Below are 12,587 nucleotides of genomic sequence, written 5' to 3'. Positions count from 1 at the left end.
GAATAAAACATATCTGAGGGCCAACTTTGGCTCAAAGGGCAGCCAGTCTGTGACACTTGGAAAGGAAGAAAAAATATTACTGGTGACTACTGACCAAATGAGAAAGGAAGAGAGAACCTAGGAGGTAGTTACCAGCTCGGAAATGCATAAAGTGAGATTTTGTGTCATACCCAGAAACACCAGTCTAGTCAAGTAAGAAGACAAGATTATAAGGTAACTTTCACTTTAGCTCTCCAGCTCTGTAACTGGTAGGCTCCTGTGGTATAGGACTTAATGAAATGTGCATTATCTTCTACATGCAAATGCTGTGAGCTACTTCCCCGCCTTGTCACACATGTAGAAGTGTCCGTAGTGCTGAATCATGAGTGTGGTAGCCCAGGCCATTCTCCTAACCCTGGTTACATCTGAGATTTCACAATTCCCCCAAGAATTGTGACCCAGGTGATGGAAGACACAATGGGCAAAAAAGAAAGAGAAGAAAGCTTAGAAAAAATAATGCCCAAGGCAGAGGGAAACTGCCGAAGAAGAAAAGAGGCTTTTGTTCTGATATGTTTTCAAATCATTGCAATGAATGAGTTAAAAATCATAACCAACTGAGGCCACAATATCAAATAAGCAAAAGAGAGTGAAACAAAAACGGTATACAAAGCAATGCCCAGCTCTGCATGTGTCTCTATTGAGCGAGGCAATTTTTGCAGGTAGTGAGCAAATCACCAGGCACGTTGGTGTGTTGCAATCCATCTGCACTCCTTGGTTGACTTGTACTGAGGTGCTGAAGGCTCTGACTTTTCCCTCTTTGCTAAATAATCCCAGGTTTATACTGTCACAGGACAAAAAGAACCATGATGTATGTTTCATAATTTATTTAGCTGATTACACATACTTCTGATGAACAGAGGGATGAAGGAAGGACATTTCAAACACGTGTATGGGAGAGACCAGAAGGAAGCAGAGGCATAGGGGCAAAGTGGTCAGCATGGGGGAAGGGGGTGCATCTCCTCTCTGACTTTCCCGTCTCCTTTTTTTTCCCAATTATTTTATTGAGATCATAATGGTTTATAACATTGTGTCATTTCAAGTGTACATTATTATCAATTTCTGTATAGACTTCCCGTCTCCTCCTTTACCAATTTTTTTGTCTTCTTGTTCCATCAACTTATGAAAACAAGGTGTTAAAATCGCCAATTATAATTGTGGATTTGTCTAGTTCTTGCTTTAATTCTGTGAGTTTTTGTTTCATGTACTTGAAAGCTCTATTCTCATGTGCATACATACATCTCTAGGATTTTTGTGCTTTCCTGGTGAATTACCTCATCATTATGAAATGTCCCGATTGATATGTAACAATAATCTTCGTCTTTGAATATTAATCTGTGATATAGGCACAGCAGCTTTCTTATGCTTACTATTTCATGGTGTATCATTTCCCCTCCTTTTTTTACATTCTAAATACATATATACTTATATTTAAACTGCATCATTTATAGATAGCATATTGTTGAGTCTTACGTTTTTATCCAGACAGTCTCCACCTCTTAAACAAGGAGTGTAGTCAATTCACTTTAAGTAATTAATATTATTGGGTTTGATTCTACTTTTTGCTATTTGTCTCCTATGTTTCCAATCTTTCTTGTTTGTTCTAATTGTTCCTCCCTTTCTCCTTGCTTATTTTCTTTTGAATTAATCAAATTTCAAGTATTATATTTATTACCTCTAATGAGGTTTTAGCTATATCTTATTCTTAACAGTGGTTGCTCTAGAGGTTACAATAGTCGTTCTTACTTATCACATACAACACAGAGTTGATACTGAACCATTTCATGTGAAATGTAAGACACTTTCAAGAATATAGTTCCATTCTTGTCCCCTGTGCTATTAGTGTCATATGTTTTATTCTACATATGTTATAAATTTCAAAATGCAATGTTACCTTTGCTTAAAGTGTCATTTTTTTAATAAATTAAATTTAGAAAAATAGTCTTTTATATTTATTCACAGTTTATCATTTCCAGTGCTTTTCATTGCTTTCTGTATATCTGAGTTTCCATCGATATCATTTGTCTTTAGGCTAAAAACTTCCTGTAGCATTTCTTGCAGGGCAGGTCTGCTGACAAAAAAATTTTCTCAGTTTTTATTTATCTGAAAATCTCTTTATTTCATCCTAATTTTTGAAGGGCATTCATTCTGGGTAGAGAATTCTTGGTTGATAAGGGTTTTTTCCTTCTTTCAACATTTTAAAGATGTTCCACTGTTTTCTGGCCTTCATTGTTTCTTATGAGTATCATTTGTCACATGCATGATTTTTTCCCTGTAAGTATTGCATCTTTTTTTCCTGGCTGCCTTAAGATTTTCTCTTTATCTTTGGTTTTCAGAAGAATGACTATGATGTGTCCAAGTGTGGTTTTCTTTGTACTTTTTTGGGATTTCCTGAGCTTCTTGATAAATACATAATTATTTCTACCAAATTTGGCAAATTTTCAGGTATAAATTCTTCAAATATTTTTTCTGCCCCATTCCCTCTCTTTCTTGGCATCTTAATAGACAGTTTAATGATCTCTCATAGATCACTGAGGGTCTGTTCATTGTTTTCATGTTTTTTCTCTTTCTTCCTCAGATTGGATAATTCTATTATCTCTCTTCAAGCTCACTATCCTTTTCTTTTGAACTCTCCAATCTGCTATTAAACTCATCCAATATTTTACCTCTTTATTTTTTATTTCCAATATCATACCTTTTTATGATATTGGAATTTTTTATTTCCAATATCATACTTTCCAGTTTTAGAATTTCCATTTGGTTCTTTTCATTTCTCCACTGAGATCTCCCATCTATTGACTTATTGTGTCCATCTTTTCCTTTTAGTTTCTAAACATATTTATAATGGCAGTTTTAAAGTCCTGGTCTGCTAAGTACACCATCTGGGTCATATTAGAGTCTCCTTCTATTGACTGGTGTTTGTTCCCTTGATCATAGGTAACGCATTACCTAATTCCTCACATGTCTAACACCTTTTTATTGTGTGCTGGACATTGTGGATGATATATTATAAGGAGTCTGAATTATGTCATTTTCTTTAAAGGTTAGTTTTGTTCTGCAAAGCAGGCAATTATTGGCAAATTTCCTTACTCTGGCTTGGTTTCATTCTTGTTAGGGTGATTCTGTTTCATATTTGTTCTTAGTCCCAGAATGTGGCTTTTAGTCTATTGCAAAGTTGGCAAATGTTGTCTGTAAAAGCCAGGTAGCAAATATTTTAGACTTTGTGAGCAATATATGGTCTCTATCTCTTCTTCTCCTTGTCTTCCTCCCCTTCCTCCATCTCCGCCTGCTGCTGCTGCTTTTTAACAACACTTTTAAAAATGTAAAAATTATTCTTTGCTCATGGCCACACAAAAACAGGTCACTAGCCAGAGTTGGCCGTAGGCCCTGACCCCTGCTCTGGGCATGGTCCTTACTCCTAGCATGTGGCCTTTATGAGGTCTCAAGTGAATGCCTGCAGTGTTCACCGAAGACATTCTATTCTGGATTGGCCAGATCTCGATGTCTCACAGCACTGTACAACTGCTAGCCCACCAGCAGCCACTCTCTCCTAAGCCTCATGAAGCCTCACCCTGTGTATGTACAGCCCAGCTCTCAGCTAAGGACCCATAAGAAACCCCTATACTCCACCACATCACATTGAATTCCAAAAGGTACCCCAGGCAGAAAGCTGGGTGACTGTGTGGTTCACTTGATGTGTTTCTCTTCTTTCAAGGAACACAGTCTGGCATTACTTGTTTTTCAACGCCTGAAACCAATTTCCTCATATATATTGACCTGTTTTATATTTGCTGATGGCAGATCAGTTACTCCATCAGGGCCAGAATGGGTGTCCCAATAAGTTCCATTTTAAACAAGTTGAGTTTTTAATGATTCTGAGACCTGCAGGTAGAGATGTCCAAGGGGAAGATTATGAAGATGGGCAAGATTTCTAAAAATACAAATTGTTAGTATGTGACACTTGATATTAAATCAAAAGAGACAAAATCTCTCAGAGAAAACACACAATTGATAAACAAAAAGGGCAAAGGATTGAGTCAAGGGAAAAAATAAAGGTGAGTGCTACCTGGGAGCTACAGGGAAAGAGCTATCAAGTGAAAGGAGCATCTCAGCCTTCCCGAGGGTAATTTTCTTTCTGAAGTGGTACGTTTCAGGAATGCCCCAAAGAGTTGTCAACGTCCTCACTGCCTCTAATACGTTCTTACCCTCAAGGGAAACACTGATCCAAATCTTATAAAATACTTATTCATTTCATCATCCTTACAGATGATTTTGCTCTCCTCCATTCTAATATTGTTTATTATTGTAAAAAAAAAAAATAAGAAAAAAGAGTCACCACCATTCAGTCTTGTCATCAACTTCTGACTTTTCTCTCATGCTTCCCTGAGGACTCCGCTATAAGCTGCAGACTGAAAAGTAGGTGTTTAACAGAGACAGATGTCCTCAGAACCTCAATGAAAAGGAGAAAGTACTCTTCTTACCTCCTACGCTTTAATAGACTCATGGGTACAGACTTCCAAGCTGACACCACTTAGACAACCACACATTGCTTCAGGGACTGATAAGATGAAAATAATTGTGGTTATTTGTTTGGGAATATTATTTATCTATTTATTGTGTATTGGTATTATTTTTAATGTTCTATTTTCTTATGGGCATATGAGGAAGCCCTTTCTCTTTCTTCTTCATCTATCCCTAACCTTTATTTATTTATTTTTAAAGATTTTATTTATTTATTCCCCCCCCCAAGCCCCAGTAGATAGTTGTATGTCATAGCTGCACATCCTTCTAGTTGCTGTATGTGGGACGCGGCCTCAGCATGGCCAGAGAAGCGGTGCATCGGTGCGCGCCCAGGATCCGAACCCGGGCCACCAGCAGTGGAGCGCGCGCACTTAACCGCTAAGCCACGGGGCTGGCCCCCTAACCTTTATTTTAAACTAAGGATTAGCAAATTATGGCCAAGTCTAGCTTACCACAGGTCAAACCTAGTCTAGAACATGCCCTTGTTTACATATTATCTCTGGCTTCTCTCATGCTACAATGGCAGATTTGAGCACAAATCTTGCAATAGAGACCCACAGCCCACAAAACTGAAAACATTTACTACCTGGTCCGTTATAGAAAAAGTTTGCTATTCCTGTTTTAGTCTATGCTTTTGCAAACTCAAATGAAACATTATTTAAATAATGTTTTGTTCTCACTGATACCTCAAAATTCAGAGACAAATACTTTTTACTAAGTCTCTTTACTTTTTAAAAGCAAGACAGTTTTTCAAGGAGTTAGTCAGTTTGGTTTTGGGTTTCTTTTTTTTAAGCAGGATATGGTTAGAAAAATCAGTTGTTTAACCAAAGCTAAGTGTCATTTAAAGAATTATTTAAACAGGTATGATACACCTCCCATGGAGAATAGGGGTGTGCTTCATAAATGGAACCAAGGCTTACAAAGCCCTCTGGGAGACCATTCTGGCACCTGTTCTATGGCTTTCTGGGTCCTGGAATGTTAGGTGGAGAGAATCATTTCCTGGCAGACCAGGTACCTTAGCAGATTTGAGGAACCTCACGGCGAGAGAGAAATTCATCCACATGTACAGGTACTCCAGGCAAAACTGGTAGAAATGAATTTCTTGGGTTTGGTTTTCTAGCCTCAACACATGACTGCAAATAACAGCAATAAAAACTTGTCTGGCCTATTGAAAAGATGATACTAGATTCCATGTAAGTTCTCCAGGCAGAGGTTAATTGTTTGGCCTTAGTAGTTGCTTACACTACATGTGGATTTGGTGACCATACTTCAAGGAAATTTATATATTTAATTAATACTTCTTGATGTACCGATGTTAATAAGTCAGAACAAAATAAAATTAGATTAGCTTTTGTGATCAAGAATAATCTTCAGGAATTATTTATGATCACAAAGGATGGCTGTTAGAAAAAGTGTCCAAAACCTAGAAAAAGACAAAGGGATTTCTGCCAGTCAACATGTCAGTGTTCTGTTGAACATTGTCTAGCAGGCCTGCCCAGAGTTATTCTGATTCTCTAGGAGTGTGTGCCTTTATTTGGCTTGCTATTTACTATTTAGGATATTTTTCAACTCTGTGAGAGTACATGTTAACTCATAGAAAACAGTTAGAAACGTAAATTAGACTTGTTCAATAGGAATTAAAATGAAATTTGTCCCTGGAGAGATGCAAATGAAAATATTATAACCCAAAAGTTATGGTTTATTTTATATATAATTTAGCAATCTTATTCCAGCATCCTGTCAATGACTTTATATACCTTTTAAATTTTCTTTGAACAGCTTCACTATTATGCTGAGTCTTTCATTAATGAGTTTAATAAGTCTTTCACACATACTCACTTAAAAAGTTTAGATATATAATCATTGACTACCTTCCTAGATGCTTGGGTAAGATATGAAAGCTAAAGAGAGTTAAGGGTTTTTTTTTCTTTTAAGATAATAAAGATTTGAGCTTGTTTCACAATGTAAAATAATGCCATGGAAAGAGAGATATTAAAGACACAGTAAAGAGGAGACAATGAGTCAAATCCCAGAAAAGGCAGGAGAGCACAAAATTCAAAACCTGAATGGCTGGAGCACTCTTGGTAAGAAAGATAACCAACTTTTCCTCTGATGGTGAAGAAAGGAGGAAAGAATAGCTGTATACATAGATAATTTTGTAAGTTAAGGGGTGGGAAGTTGAAGATGTTCATACCAAATAAGCCATCTGTTACTGGGACTGAGGGTTTGGTGGTGTGGTAGGTGATATGAAAACATGGTTAAGGATTTGAATAGTCACTGGTAGAAATGAGAAAGGACACCAATTTGGAACAACCTGGGAGTCAGAGCTGAAAAGAGAGTTAGTTGGCTGTGCTGATCTCCATGTGAGATTTCTGGTGGGGAATTGGGGATGTGTGAGAGGAGGTTCCAGGCGATTGTAGTGATGTATTGTGGAATTCAGGGAGGAGAACATAGGAAGGAAAGCCAGGATGTGACTGATGGACACAGAGAAGGTGGATGGTATCCAGAGACCAGGCTCCGTGACAAGGTTGGAGAGGTTAAGTGGAGCAAAAGATCCAGGACCAAGGAGGCACATGGAGAGGTCGGGGATAGAATCCAAAGGTGGACAGTTCCAGATGATGACAAAGTGTCAGTGTGAGCAGCATTCGTGTAGGACTCGTCTCAACCTCTCAAATGACTTTGGGGTGAGGTGTCTTTGGGGACAGGTTGGTAAATCTGACTTCACTGAAGAATATAAATGTGACACTAGGCTCTCACACACTGGTAAAGAGTAAGAAGTTCTTTCTTCAAAGGGCAGCGCTTGACCTACCCTATAGGTAGGGTAGGTGACCCAGGGGCTGAAGACCACAGGAAGGGGAAGGGCAGGGCAGGGCTACCTCATAGGTGGCCAGCACTGAGGTAGGCCCTTCACACACATCATCTCATCTAACACAACAATAATGAAGGAGGTGGTAGCATCCTGACTTCGTAGACAAGCCAACAGGCTCTGAGAGGGTGAGTTATTTGCCCAATATCACAGCCAAGACATGTCAGAGCTCATGCTCAGAGCTATTAGGACCCCAATTCCCATTTCATAATTACTACAGTTTAGAGTCTCCCAAAGAATAAGGAAATAAGGAAACAGGATTCAGGAGGGGGAAAGAAGCGGGACTTACCTTCTCAAGATGTACATTCAAGCACCATGTACCTTCCAAAGGAGGAGGAAGCACCAGGCACCCCTGGAGTTGCCCTTTTACAGGTAGCACCACTGTATGTACCAATGTCCATATGAAGAAATTAAGATAAAAAATATTGAGAATCCACAAAATGAACACACATTGGAAAGACAAAGAAGCACCCAGCGCTTAGTATCTGTTGTTCCTGATTGCTCTGCCTCAGATGCTCTTTTCAAGCTATTTGCATGATTCTGTCCCTCACTTGCTTCCTGTCATTACTCAAATGCCATCTTCTTAACACTGCTCTTCTCTGAGCACCCAACTGAAAATCGCAACCCACCGCCTCAACCGTCACTACTACTCCCTAGTCCCTTCATCTAACATCTTACGTATTTCATTTGTTGATCGTATCCCCCACTAGAATGTAAACCCCATGAAGGTGGAGCCTTTGTCTGTTTTTTTTTATTTTTATTTTTTTACTGCTGTATTCCTAGCATCTAGAATGGTTCCTGGCACATTGTAGAAACTCAAATATTTTGAAATTTATCTCAAGGTCAGGCAAGTGCCCAACGACGACACCCATGTTCACAAACACACACGCACAAACATACCTGTCCTAGAGAACAGAGTTCCCAGGTAAAGCTAGACATGAGAATTCAGCTTAACCCTATGGAAGATATTTCTAATTCTTTACTCAAAATCTACCCCTCTTCTTTCTTATCAGTAGAATTGTGTTTGAGGGCAGCAGCATACCAAAAAAGTAACAAATAAACGCTAAACCATTCCATTTCCCAGCTCAATTTGGGGATGGTTATGTGGCATAGTTCTGGCTGATGAGTTGAAAAAGGAGGTTGCTGGGTGAGGCTTCCTGAAATCAATGGGCACACACCATTTTGCTTTCACCCTTCTTCCTACCAAGTGAATATGATACCAGAGGTATCAATGCCAAGTTATCTTGGGCCATCAGGCAACTCAGGATGGATAAGTGGAAAGAGGGGAGGAGCCCATCTCTGATGGCATCACAGAACCACTTCTCCCCTTGGCCCGCCCTCCTCTGGACATCCAGTCATATGAGGAAAAATAACCCCCTAATTTTTTGAGCCACTGCTTAGTTGTGTTTTCTGTGACTTGCAGGTGAATGAAATCCTGTTAAAATCCCTGAGGTCAAAATTGTGCCTCCCACTTTCCTCTCCTCCAAATCTAAAATGTTGAGTTCTCTCAAATTTCTCTAACCAGAAAAAAAATCCCAGAGCAAGTGGAAAGAGGATGAAATATTTCCCAAATGTGAAGGAGAGGAGAGAAGTCCCTTGGTTTGTATGCTAGGAATAAAATGCAGAGATAGAGTAAATGTCCCTGATACAATCAGAATCATCCCAGGGAGAGTTCTGAAAAATGCAGATTCTGAGTCCCTAGCCTAGAATTAACAAAAATGAAACTCCCAAGACAGGTCCTCTAAATATCAATTTTGAGAAAGCTCCCCTAGTGCTACCAACTTACACCCTGGTTGAGAACCACTGCTTTAGTTCTGGGGGAATTGTGTGCCCCAAAATTCATATGTTGAAGCTCTAACCCCTGATGTGACTGTATTTGGAGATGGAGCCTACAATGAGGTAATTAAGGTAAAGTGAAGTCGTAAGGTGGGGTCCTAAACCGATAGGACTGGCGCATTCGCTGCGTTGTGCACATGCACGAGCACTGCATGTGGGGACAGAGCAAGACGGCAGCTGTCTGAAAGCCAGGAAGAGGGCTCACACCAGAACCCGACCATTCTGGCACCTTGATCTCGGACTTCCAGCCTCCAAAATCGTGAAAAAATAAATTTCTGTTGTTTAGGCCCCCCAGTCTGGGGTACTTTGTCACAGCAGCCCGAACTGACTAATACAAAGCCTCTAACTAAAGGTGGTGACCACCCTGCCAACTTGACTTCCCACTGCTCCCCATGCTCTCTCTAGGGTCCTTACTAGTCTCCTGAAATGCCCTACTCATTCTCACCTTTATACTTGTCTCCCTCTATTTGGAAACCAAATTGCTAAATATTTACTGGGTATCTAATTTAGTGACAGGTGCTAGGATGGAATTTAAGGCTATATAAACCAATGTGTTTACCCCTCAAGCTGTCTGGAAGAATAGAAATGTAAAATAAATAAAAGAATCATTTTTGCCATGCTTAACTCTTTCAGTGATTTCCCACTGATCTTGAGGTCTAGTCTAAAATCTTCAATATGGCCTGTAAGGCACTGCACATCGTGCCCCTTTCTCTCATTCTCTCACTACAGTACAGTCACACTTGCCTTCTTTCAATGTCCTGAACACACACGACTCCTTCCCTCTGAAGTCTTTCTACTCATGCTGTTACCACCACCTGGGCCACTCAGAAACCTGTTCTCCTAGTTGTCTGTTTCCTACTAATACTGCAGGGGTAAGCACAAATGTCACTTCCTCAGCAAGGCCCTCCCTGACCAAGCTAAGTTAGACCTCCATTAAACAATCACATAGCCTGTGAACTTTTTCTTCCTAGCACTAATAACAAGCTGGTAATTTAAATAATTATTTAAGGATTTGTTCAACAAGGTAGGTAAGGACTATGTATATCTTAGGTACTGTCATATACCCAGCACTCAGTACCTTATAGGCTCTCACTAAGTAATTATTGAAAGAATAAGATCTAGTAATACAAGAAATCACATTAATCACCAGATACATAGTATAGCTATCAAATGCTGAGCCCAGGAGAGGGGCAGAGTACCAGGCCTGGAGAGGCTAACTCAACAGAGCAAACTCCTAAACAGAGCCTGACAGGAAAGACTCTGCCTCTCCTCCGAGGCCTATGCAGAGCACACTCATCATTCAGAGTCCAGCTCTAAAAATACGTTTCGCAAAGAAAACATACTAATTACTCCATGCCATCTTGATCTCTTCCTTCTTTGGAATCTCCACATAAGACAATGGAAATAACAGCACACAATGCTCATTTGTATTGGGTAATAATCTTGAACTGTTTTCTAATCATTAAACTTGTGAATTCCCTTAATATGAAACTTGAAGGCAGCAATAATGTTTGTTACCCATTTATTCATTCATCAGGCATGTAATGTACTCAGTGCCTAAAGTGCCAGTTCTGGGAGTTCAAAGCTAGGTGAGGCAGAGTTCCTGCATTGAAGCAGTTCAGTTTACTGGGCAAACAAGTCAACAGGTCATTGCGATGTGACGTGACAAGTGCTGTAATAAACACAAAGTTCTGGACATTTGCAGAAGTGGCATCTCACCCAGAGTGGGGGCGTGTATGGAAGGCTTCCTGGAGATGGCTGAGTTGAGTGAAAGGTTTAGAGTAGTGGCTCAGGAATGGAGAGGACATTCAGGTGAAAGCAGCAGCCAGTACACAGTCAGGGAGGTGGGTGGGGAGCAGCCTGACTCCTTCAGGAAACTGCACGGAGTTCTGCGTAACTGATTAAGTTACATGCATAATGGCAAGCCATGAGGCCACGGTAAGCAGGGCCCAAAACATCAAGGTCTCTTGCTCGTCTCCGTTAAATTTATATTTTACCCTAAAGGCAATGGAAAGGCATAGAAAGATTTTAATCACAAAAAATCCATCACGTGGCTTAGAAAGCTCACCAACAAGAGGATGAAAGAGGGTGAGGCTGGGTTCAGTTACCTCGTTGAAGTTAATAAAATGAGAAATGAAGAAGGCAAGGCCCCAGGGCAGTAGACAGGGGCATTAGCTGAGATATTCAGGGATTAAATGGGTGAGATCTGGTGATTCGACAACAAATGCACCCTTTCCCTCCCTCCCTCCTTTCCCAAGGTCCCATGGTCGGTCCTATTTCTATGTTCCTTTTCTTGCCTTCACATCAAAGGCCAAAGGCAACCTCTGGTATAGTAGTTTACTGTTGCACCCAGGCTTCATTTTGTGCCCCCGTCTAACCCCCTTTTAATTTCTTGTCATTGTACTTTTTGGCTACAGATGTACATCCTGATTCTGGTATTTCAAAAACAAAACAAAAAAGCCACATTCTTATTTTAGAAACCTTTTCCAGTTCCTAAGTGGTGGTGTCCTCCAATCTCCCTACAATCTGGTGCCATCACATCCCGGGGACAAGAGGTCTATGAGTATTTCAGCAGTTAACATTCTCACACACAGGAAATTAGCCCACGTGGATATTTTAGAACTAAAATGCTTCAAGTAAACAGGTGGTTTATCATAATCTGTTAAGAAAGAATCAGAAGGGCTGGCCCCGTGACTTAGCGGTTAAGTGCGCGCGCTCTGCTGCTGGCGGCCCGGGTTCGGATCCCGGGCGCGCACCGACGCACCGCTTCTCCGGCCATGCTGAGGCCATGTCCCACGTACAGCAACTAGAAGGATGTGCAGCTAAGACATACAACTATCTACTGGGGCTTTGGGGGAAAAAATAAATAAATAAAATTATAAAAAAAAAAAAAAAGAATCAGAAGATATTCTTAACAGAACTGCAACACTGGGATGGCTGCTATGTAACACAACTATTTGAAACTAAAATGTGACAATCTGAAGCAAGAAATGAACAATTCTGACCCAGCTAAGGTTTCTTCGAGTCTTACTTTCACAGGGAAGTAGAACCTGCCGGGGTGAACCAGGAAGGATGTGGGAAGGGGAAGAAGCAGCTCTGCCCTTGCCTTAAGGCCTGGAGATCTGGAATGATGAGCATCTGGGCCTCCCTGGGACATGCGTGCAGAGCTACTCTCACGAGGTGGAGGTGAACTGCCTGCCTTACCTTGAGCTCATGGCTCACTCTCTGTCCCTGCTGGAGGCTAACGAAGACACTGCAAGAGACCCAGCAGAGCTGGAACATCAGCATCATGGAGAATCTGGCAGTCAAAACTCTGTAGTCAGGAAAG

The sequence above is a fragment of the Ceratotherium simum genome, chromosome 8, assembly GCF_057802395.1.
Source record: "Ceratotherium simum simum isolate JZ-2026a chromosome 8, ASM5780239v1, whole genome shotgun sequence".
NCBI lineage: Eukaryota > Metazoa > Chordata > Mammalia > Perissodactyla > Rhinocerotidae > Ceratotherium > Ceratotherium simum.
The sequence above is the reverse complement of the archived record's forward strand: the minus strand, read 5'-3'. Positions refer to the sequence as shown.